This window comes from Erinaceus europaeus, chromosome 2 (genome assembly GCF_950295315.1).
Source record: "Erinaceus europaeus chromosome 2, mEriEur2.1, whole genome shotgun sequence".
NCBI classification, from domain to species: Eukaryota; Metazoa; Chordata; class Mammalia; order Eulipotyphla; family Erinaceidae; genus Erinaceus; species Erinaceus europaeus.
Genome location: NC_080163.1, coordinates 197,077,756 through 197,086,466, shown reverse-complemented (window position 1 = coordinate 197,086,466; position 8,711 = coordinate 197,077,756).

Genomic DNA, 8,711 nt, shown 5'->3' with positions numbered 1-8,711 from the left:
GCGGGGTGGTGGGGCGGGACTAGGCGAGGGGCGGGGCTAACCCGGGGCGGGGGGGCTGCGGAGCCCCTCCAGGGGCCGCCAGACAATGGTGGGGTCGGGGGTCTACAGGAGGGAGCCGGCCCGGCTGGGGGCGTGCGGGGCGGTGGGTGGGCCTGGCGGCAGCAGGGGGACGACCCTGGTGCTGGGGAGGGAGGGGGTGGGTGTGAAGGGCCGCGTGCGGGCGCAAGCCGGGGGTGCCACTGGGGGCCGGGGGCAGGGACCTGCGGCCCGGGGCGCGTTTGCCGGGGAGGGGCGGTGGGACAGTTCCGCAGACAGATGAGTGAAGGTGAAGTAGTGGCGGGAGAGGCTGGGTGGACGTTGGTCCCCAGGTCTGTGGAGGCAGGGGGCGGGAGGCGGGGGGTGCCCCTGGAAAGGTGACCTCGGGGTGTGTGCTGAAGGCAGGTAAAGGTGAGGGCGCAGGTGTTGCATGAGTCGCGGTGCAGAAGGGAAGCTGCGGCCCTCCGGGCAGGTGCTACCTCTCCAGACCGTGTGTGTGTGTGTGTGTGTGTGTGTGTGTGTGTGTGTGTGTGGTGTCTGGTCCCTCCGGTCTTAATTGTGTGTGTGTGTGTGTGTGTGTGTGTGTGTGTGTGTGTGTGTGTGTGTGTGTGTGTGTGTGTGTGTGTGTGTGTCAGGTGTCTGGTCCCTCCGGTCTTAAGCCCAAACTCTGTTCTGCATCATTCTCCGGGAGGGAGAGGCTCCTGGGACTCCTCCCCGCCCCGCTCCCCTTTACCTCCCGCCAGTCACTCTCCTTCCCACTCTGTGGGTGCTGACTCAGCCCTGCAGACTTGGTTGCCTCGGCCTCCCGGAGAGGGGTCTGCAGTTCTGGTGCAGGACCAGGAGCCTCCGAACTAAAAAGAGTGGGAGACCTCAAGCTTCTCCATCCCCCGTGACAGTCAGGTAAACTGAGGTGTAGCTTCAGACCCTGCAGACCACTGGACATGCAAGTGTGAGGTGTGGAGTTCCATTTCTGGATGCTTACACGTCAGTGATGCTCTGACCTCACTCTCTTTCTCTCCCCTCCCCAGTGAAATAAATAAATATAAAATATTTTAAACTATATAAAATACTATAAAAATATCATATGGACAGGTAGTGGTGCACACAATAACACTCATGTAACAAAGGTCAAGGACCCAGGTCCAGGCTCCTGGAAGCAGAGCTGCAGGTGTCAATTTCTTTTTTAAAAATTTTTTATATTTATTCCCTTGTTTTATTGTTGTAGTTATTATTGTTGTTGTTATTGATGTCATTGTTCTTGGATAGGACAGAGAGAAATGGAGAGACGAGGGGAAGACAGAGAGGGGGAGAGAAAGACAGACACATGCAGACCTGCTTCACTGCTTGTGAAGCGACTCCCCTGCCAGTGGGGAGCCGGGGGCTCAAATTGGGATCTTTACACTGGTCCCTGCATTTTGCGCCACGTGCGCTTAACCCACTGTGCTACTGCTCGACTCCCTCCATCTCTTTTTTAAAATCTATTTATTATTAGATAGAGACAGAGAGAAATTGAGAGGGGAAAGAGTCACCACTCATGAAGCTTTCCCCTGCAGGTGAGGACCAGGGGCTTGAACCCCGGTCTCTGCACATTGTAATGTGTACCCTTAACCTGGTGAGCCACCGCATGGCCCATCTTTCTTTATCTCCCTCTTTCCCTCTCAATACTCTCTCTCTCTCTCTCACACACACACACACACACACACACACACAAACACAACGGTCCAGGAGGTGGCTCAGTGGAAAGTCTTGGACTCTCAAGCATGAAGTGTGGAGTTTGAGGAGGCCAGGTGGTGATGTACCTGGTTGAGCACACGTTACAGTGTGCAAGGATCTGGGTTCAAGCCCCTGCTCCCCACCTGCAGGGGGAAAGCTTCATGAGTGGTGAAGCAGGGCTGCAGATGACTTTCTGCCTCTCTCCCTTTCTATGTCCCCCTTCCCCCTCAACTTCTGGTTGTCTGTATCCAATAAATAAATAGAGATAATTTTTAAAAAGTATGGAGTTTGATCCCTGGAATCACACGTGCCAGTGATGCTCTGATTTTCTCTTTCATCTTCTGTGTCTCATAAATATTTCAAAGAATCAACTTTCAAACAATATTTCAAACAATCAACTGACATGCCAACTATGAAAATATCTGCTTTTTATTTCTCCAACGCTACAAAACACAAAAACAAACAAAAACGGCCTTCAAATCCACTGAAGGACTTCGGCTTCTGACACTCTTACTGTCCTCAGGCCCAGCTCTCAGCCTCCTCCGTTCTCAGGACCAGTTCTCCCACCAGCCTCTGTGTCCCCAAGACCATGGCTCTGGGCACCGCCTTTGCTTTTCCAATGTCAGTTTACCCTTCTGTAAACTGGGGACAGGAGTGGTAGGCTGGGTCATCTTTGTTGTTGCTGCTATTATTATTATTTCTATTTTTCTCCACCAGAGCCCTGCTCAGCTCTGGCTTATGGTGGTGCCAGGGAGTGAATGTGAGACCATTGATGCCTTAGGCATGAAATTTTTTGCATAAATATTATGCTATCTCCCCAGACTGGTTAGATCATCTTTAATCTTCCCTACAGAGCTGGCATTCTCTGTGTTGAGAGGCAGGAGTGTCTGATTTGGATTTGGGGCCACTGGATGAGGGGAGAGCTAGTAGTTGTCACTTTGCCCTCCAAGAACTATTCATTCCTCTTGTTCAAGCATCTCCTCAGTGTCTCCAGCTCCAGCTTCAGAGACGCCTGGGATGTTGGTTTGTTCTCGTCTGTCTGCTTTGGGCGAGACCCTTTCTTCTACCTGATGACACCATGCAGATGGTGGTTCTGTCCCCACCCCATGCCTGGGTATTCACCCCATTAGGATTTTTATACAAACGACAGTAAATCCAATCCAACTGATTTAAGAGAAAGAGAATTGGGCTGGTGAAACAGCTCATCTGGTCAGTGTGTTGCTTCGCCATGTGCGTGACCCAGGTTCCAGCCTGGCTCCCACTGCATTAAAAGAAGCTTTGGTGCTGTGGACTGACTCTCTCTCTCTCTCCCTCTCCCTGGCTAACTCAGTGTGTCCATCTCTCTGTCATAAGCATCCTTCCCCCACTTCATGTTGCACACTAGCTAGCAAATAGCTCTCACCCCTGCAGTCTGTGTTTTCCTTTACTTTTGAGGAGGGACGGACAGACAGAAAGAGGAAACAGATAAACCAACCAAGAAAACCAAACTGAGTAACTGAAGAATGGAGAAAGGGAGAGAAGAAAAGAATTTCAAGTGCCCTCTCAACAGAGAAGGGACACCCCCCCACACACACACACACACCTGCCAGGACTTCTTTTTATTTTTTTAAATATTTATTTATTTATTCCCTTTCATTGCCCTTGTTGTTTTATTGTTGTAGTCACTATTATTATTGATGTCATCATCATTGTTGGATAGGACAGAGAGAAAGAGGGGAGAGACAGAGAGAGGGAGAGAAAGACAGACACCTGCAGACCTGTTTCACCACTTGTGAAGCGACTCTCCTGCAGGTGGGGAGCCAGGGGCTCGAACCGGGATCCTTACGCAGGTGGGGAGTCAGGGGCTCAAACCAGGATCCTTACGCCGATTCTTGCACTTTGCACCACATGCACTTAACCCGCTGCGCTACCACCCGGCTCCCTAACCTCCAGGACTTCTAGAAAGACTTTAAGTGGGCTGGGGAGATAGCACAATGGTTATGCAAAAACCGTCATGCCTGAGGCTTCTAGGTCCCAAGTTCAAGCCCCAGCACCACCATGAAGTGGTCTCAACCACTTTACCAGTGTTCTGGGCAAAGAAAAAGAAATGTTTAATTTGTCTGAATTGGTTGGGATAATGCCACCAGCCTCTGACTGAAGAAAAGCCTAGGACTGGGGGTAGAGTGATAGGGACTAAAAGGGATGGGGACGCAGGTCACCCATCTTGATTAGAGGTGACATTAACTTTCTCAAACAGATGTGGATATGTTTTTTTTTTTGGGGGGGGGCACAGGCTATATATTGATAGTCACCATTCTTATATATTTGGATCTTGAGACTGGGTGGCACAATGGTTATGGCAAAGAGATGTTCAAGGGGTAAGGCAGTGACACAGCTGGTTAAGTGCTCACATTACAGTGTGCAAGGACCCAGGTTCAAGCCCCTGGTCCCCACCTGCTGGAGGGAAAGCTTCACAAGTGGTGAAGCAGGGCTGCAGGTGTCTGTCTCTTTCCCTCACTTTCTCCCCCTCACTTTTTTTAAAATATTTTTTTGTTGTAGGTATTTGTTGTTGTTGTTATTGGTGTCATTGTTGGATAGGACAGAGAGACATGGAGAGAGAAAGGGAAGACAGGGGGAGAGAAAGATAGACACCTGCAGACCTGCTTCACCACCTGTGAAGCGACCCCCCCCCTGCAGGGGAGCCGGGCTCGAACCGGGATCCTTCCGCTGGTCCCTGTGCTTCGCCACATGCGCTTAACCTGCTGTACTGCCAGCCAGCTCCCTCTCCCCCTCACTTTTAAATTTCTCTGCCTCTATCCAATAATAAAGAAATTAAAATAAACAAACAAAAAACAAAGAGACTTTCATGCCGGTGGCTCTGTTTCAGTCCCCCACACCCCTGTAGAGAATTGGGTTTTGCCTAAGACATCCACCTTTCTTTAATAGGCAGGTAATGATGGGGAACCCACGAATTAGGTTTGAATAAACTTTGCCAAAGATTGTGGCTCCATGCCACAACACCACAACACTCCTGTGACTGCTATAGACACCAGTGTATGGAACCAGAAAGTGGATAAAATGGGAGGACAAATTGGTCCCTCCCACTCTCTTCCCCTCCTTCCCTCCCTCTCTCCCTTTCTCTTTTTCCTTCCTTCCTTCCTTCCTTTTTTCCTCTCTCTTTCTTTTGCGTAAGAAGAGATGTGGTGTGAGGACCTGAGTTCAAACGTTTGGTTTCCCCTTGCAAGGGTGAAACTTCACAAGCAGTGAAGTAATGTTAGAAGTGTCTCTCCGTTTTCTGTATTTCTAACCCTCCCTCTTAATCGTTCTGTCTCTAGACCTCTATCAATAATAATAAAACAAAGTTTGCCGCTTGTTATTGCCTCTGAATGTGGGTACAATGGCTGGAACAGCAGCAGTTGTCTTAATGCCATCAGGTGGACAAGCCTTCATGGATCCTTTAGGACATGTGGAAATATTGAGTCAAGCCACGATTTCTGCCTGATTTCTTTTTTTTTTTTTTAAAATATTTATTTATTTATTTTCCCTTTTGTTGTCCTTGTTGTTTAACATTGTTGGGGTTATTGATGTTGTTGTTGGATAGGACAGACCGAAATGGAGAGAGGAGGGGAAGACAGAGAAGGGGGAGAGAAAGACAGACACCTGTAAACCTGCTTCACTGCTTGTAGAGCGATTCCTCTGCAGGTGGGGAGCCGGGGGCTCAAACCGGGATCCTTACGCCAGTCCTTGCACTTAGTGCCACGTGCGCTTAACCTGCTGCGTCACTGCCCGACTCCCTCTGCCTAATTTCTTATCTCATCGCCTCTCTCTCCCTCTCTCTCTCTCTCTCTTACCAGAGTGAGCACTGCTCAGCTCTGGCCTACGGTGGTGTGTGTGAGAGGTTGAACCTGGGACTTCAGAGCCTCAGGTCTGAGGGTCCCTTGGCATGACGATCATGCTGTCTACCCCTGTGCTCCGTCTCCTTTGTTGCAGCCATGTTGAGTTAGGCGTCTGGGCTGCCATCTAACCTGAGGCTTCCTTAGACTGCAGAGAGAGAGAGAGAGAGGGGGGCAGCCCTGCCTGCAGACAACCGTCCATATGATATTTTCCGTCTTCAGTGGCTCCTCCAAGCTTGTGGCAGGCTCTCCCTCCCAGAAGCTGCTTTCCCAGCTCTGGCTGAGTGAGTGGGCTGTTGAGTGTGTGAAAACTCCGAGCTGTGGAGGTTTGGGTGAGAACCTGAACAGTTTCTGTGCTGCTTTTTTTTTTTCCCCCACTGGGGTTTGGTGCTGGCACTTCGAAACCACCACTCCTGGTGGCCATTTTAGTCCTTTTTTTTTTTCCCTATTTTATTTTGGTATCTTTATAGGAAAGAGAGAGAGAGAGAGGCCTGCAGACCTGTTTTACTGATTGTGCATAGAGGGGACTTGAACCTTGGTCCTTGCACATAGTATGGCTCAGCCTTGTGTGCCACTGCCCCCTCCCCCACCCCGTGCTGGGCTTTGACTGCACACTCCTTGGCCATGTGGCTACAGCAGAAGGGGTCCTGGGCAGAGGCTGAACGGGCCTCCTCTGGAGTCTGCTGACTTTCTAGACCCGAGACACTGTAGTCCTCAGTATCTGATGGACCTGCCTTCCCTCCCTCCTTCCTTCTTGCTGTCTTCCTCTTTCTCCCTCTCTAATTTTTACTTATGACTGCCACCAGGGTTATTACTAGGGCTCAGTGCCCAAACTGCGAACCCACTGCTCCAGGTGGCCCTTATTTTCCTTTCTTTCTTTTCTTTTTTCTTTTTTGCCTCCAGGGTTATTGCTGGGGCTCAGTGCCTGCACCATGAATCCACTGCTCCTGGAGGCCAATTTTTCCCCCTTTTGTTGCCCTTGTTGTAGCCTTGTTGTGGTTATTATTGTTGTCATTGGTGTTGTTGTTGTTGGATAGGACAGAGAGAAATGGAGAGAGGAGGGGAAGACAGAGAGGGGGAGAGAAAGACAGACACCTGCAGACCTGCTTCACTGCCTGTGAAGCGACTCCCCTGCAGGTGGGGAGCCGGGGGCTCAAACTGGGATCCTTAACACCGGTCCTTGCGCTTTGTACCACGTGCGCTTAATCCACTGTGCTACCGCCCGACTCCCTTTTTCTTTCTAATTTGTATTAGGCAGGACAGAGAGAAATTGAGAGGAAGGGGAGATAGAGCAGGGAAGTGAAAAACAGACACCTGCAGACCTCTTCACTACTCATGAAGCACAACCCCTACAGGGGAGGAGCAGGGACTTGAAACTGGGTCCTTGTGCTTGGTAATACGCGCGTTTCACTGAGTACGCCACTGCCTGGCCTTTCTTTCTTTTCTTTTTTTTTTTTATTTATTTATCCCTTTTGTTGCCCTTGTTTTTATTGTTGTAGTTATTATTGTTGTCGTCGTTGTTGGATAGGACAGAGAGAAATGGAGAGAGGAGGGGAAGACAGAGAGGGGGAGAGAAAGATAGACACCTGCAGACCTGCTTCACCGCCTGTGAAGCGACTCCCCTGCAGGTAGGGAGTCGGGGGCTCCAACCGGGATCCTCTTGCCGGTCCTTGCGCTTTGCGCCACCTGCGCTTAACCTGCTGCGCTACAGCCTGACTCCCCCCTTTTTTAAAATTATCTTTGTTTATTGGATACAGACAGGCAGAAATCAAGAGGGAAATGGGGTGATAGAGAGAGAGAGAGAAGGACAGAGACCTACCACACTGCTTCACCACTTGCAAAGCTTTCCCCCTGCAGGTGGGGACAGGAGGCTCAAACCTGGGTCCTTGTGCTTCGTAACGTGTGCGCTCAACCAGGTGTGCCACCACCTGGCCCCTGGCCTCTCTTTCAACAGAGCCCTGCACAGCTTTGGCTGATGGCTGTGCTGGAGACAGAATCTGCAACCGCACAGCCTCAGGCATAAAGGTCTTTTGTCTAGGCGCTGTGCTGTTACCTAGCCCAGTATCTAACATTTCAAGGGCATGCTTAGCTACTAAGTGGGGAGCAGGAAAAGTCAGAGACACACAGGAGGGTCACGTCACCCTCTCCCAGAGAGACAGAGACAGAGTTGGGCTAAAGAGCGACACCCCTGGATTCAGTCTTTTCAGTCCTGTCTCCTGTCCCTGGCAGGGCCGGGGGACCCAGCTCTCAGTAAAATTCTAAGCTTCCAATAACATTGTGGGTTTTTTTGCTTTTTTTTTTTTTCTGCTTAAGTCAGCTTGAATGGGTTTTATTTCTTGCAACTGAGATTCCTGAATAATAAAAAAAAAGAGAGGGAGTCAGGCGGTAGCACAGCGGGTTAAGCACACGTGGCACCAAGCACAAGGACCGGCATAAGGATCCCGGTTCGAACCCCGGCTCCCCACCTGCAGGGGAGTCGCTTCACAGGCGGTGAAGCAGGTCTGCAGGTGTCTATCTTTCTCTCCCCCTCTCTGTCTTCCCCTCCTCTCTCCATTTCTCTCTGTCCTATCCAACAACAATGATATCAACAACAATAACTACAACAAAAAAACAAGAGCAACAAAATGGAAAAATAAATAATAATAATAATAAGAGAGAGAGAGAGAGCCAGCTAAGGCACAAAGCATGATGAAAAATTTACCCCCAGCTTCAGTATCTGTGATGGGTGTGTGTGTGTGTGTGTGTGTGTGTGTGTGTGTGTGTGTCCCCTGCAGTGGGGTCACCTGGGAGATGTAGTTCTGTGCTTTGTTCCTGCTGTGAGGCAGCCTGGAAAATGTATTTTCTTTTTCTTCCTATGAGAGCACTGCTCAGCTCTTGTTGATGGTGGTGTTGGGGATTGAACCTGGAACCTCAGATCCTCAGATATGAAAGTCATTTGCATAACCACTATACACTCTCCAGTTTTATCAGTATCTATCAAACAAAAGGGGGGGTGGAGTGGGTGGTAGTGCACTGAGGAGAGTACAAGGACCCAGGGTTCAAGCAAGAGCCTAGATGCCCTGGGTGCGCTGAGTGAAGGTCAGGACTACA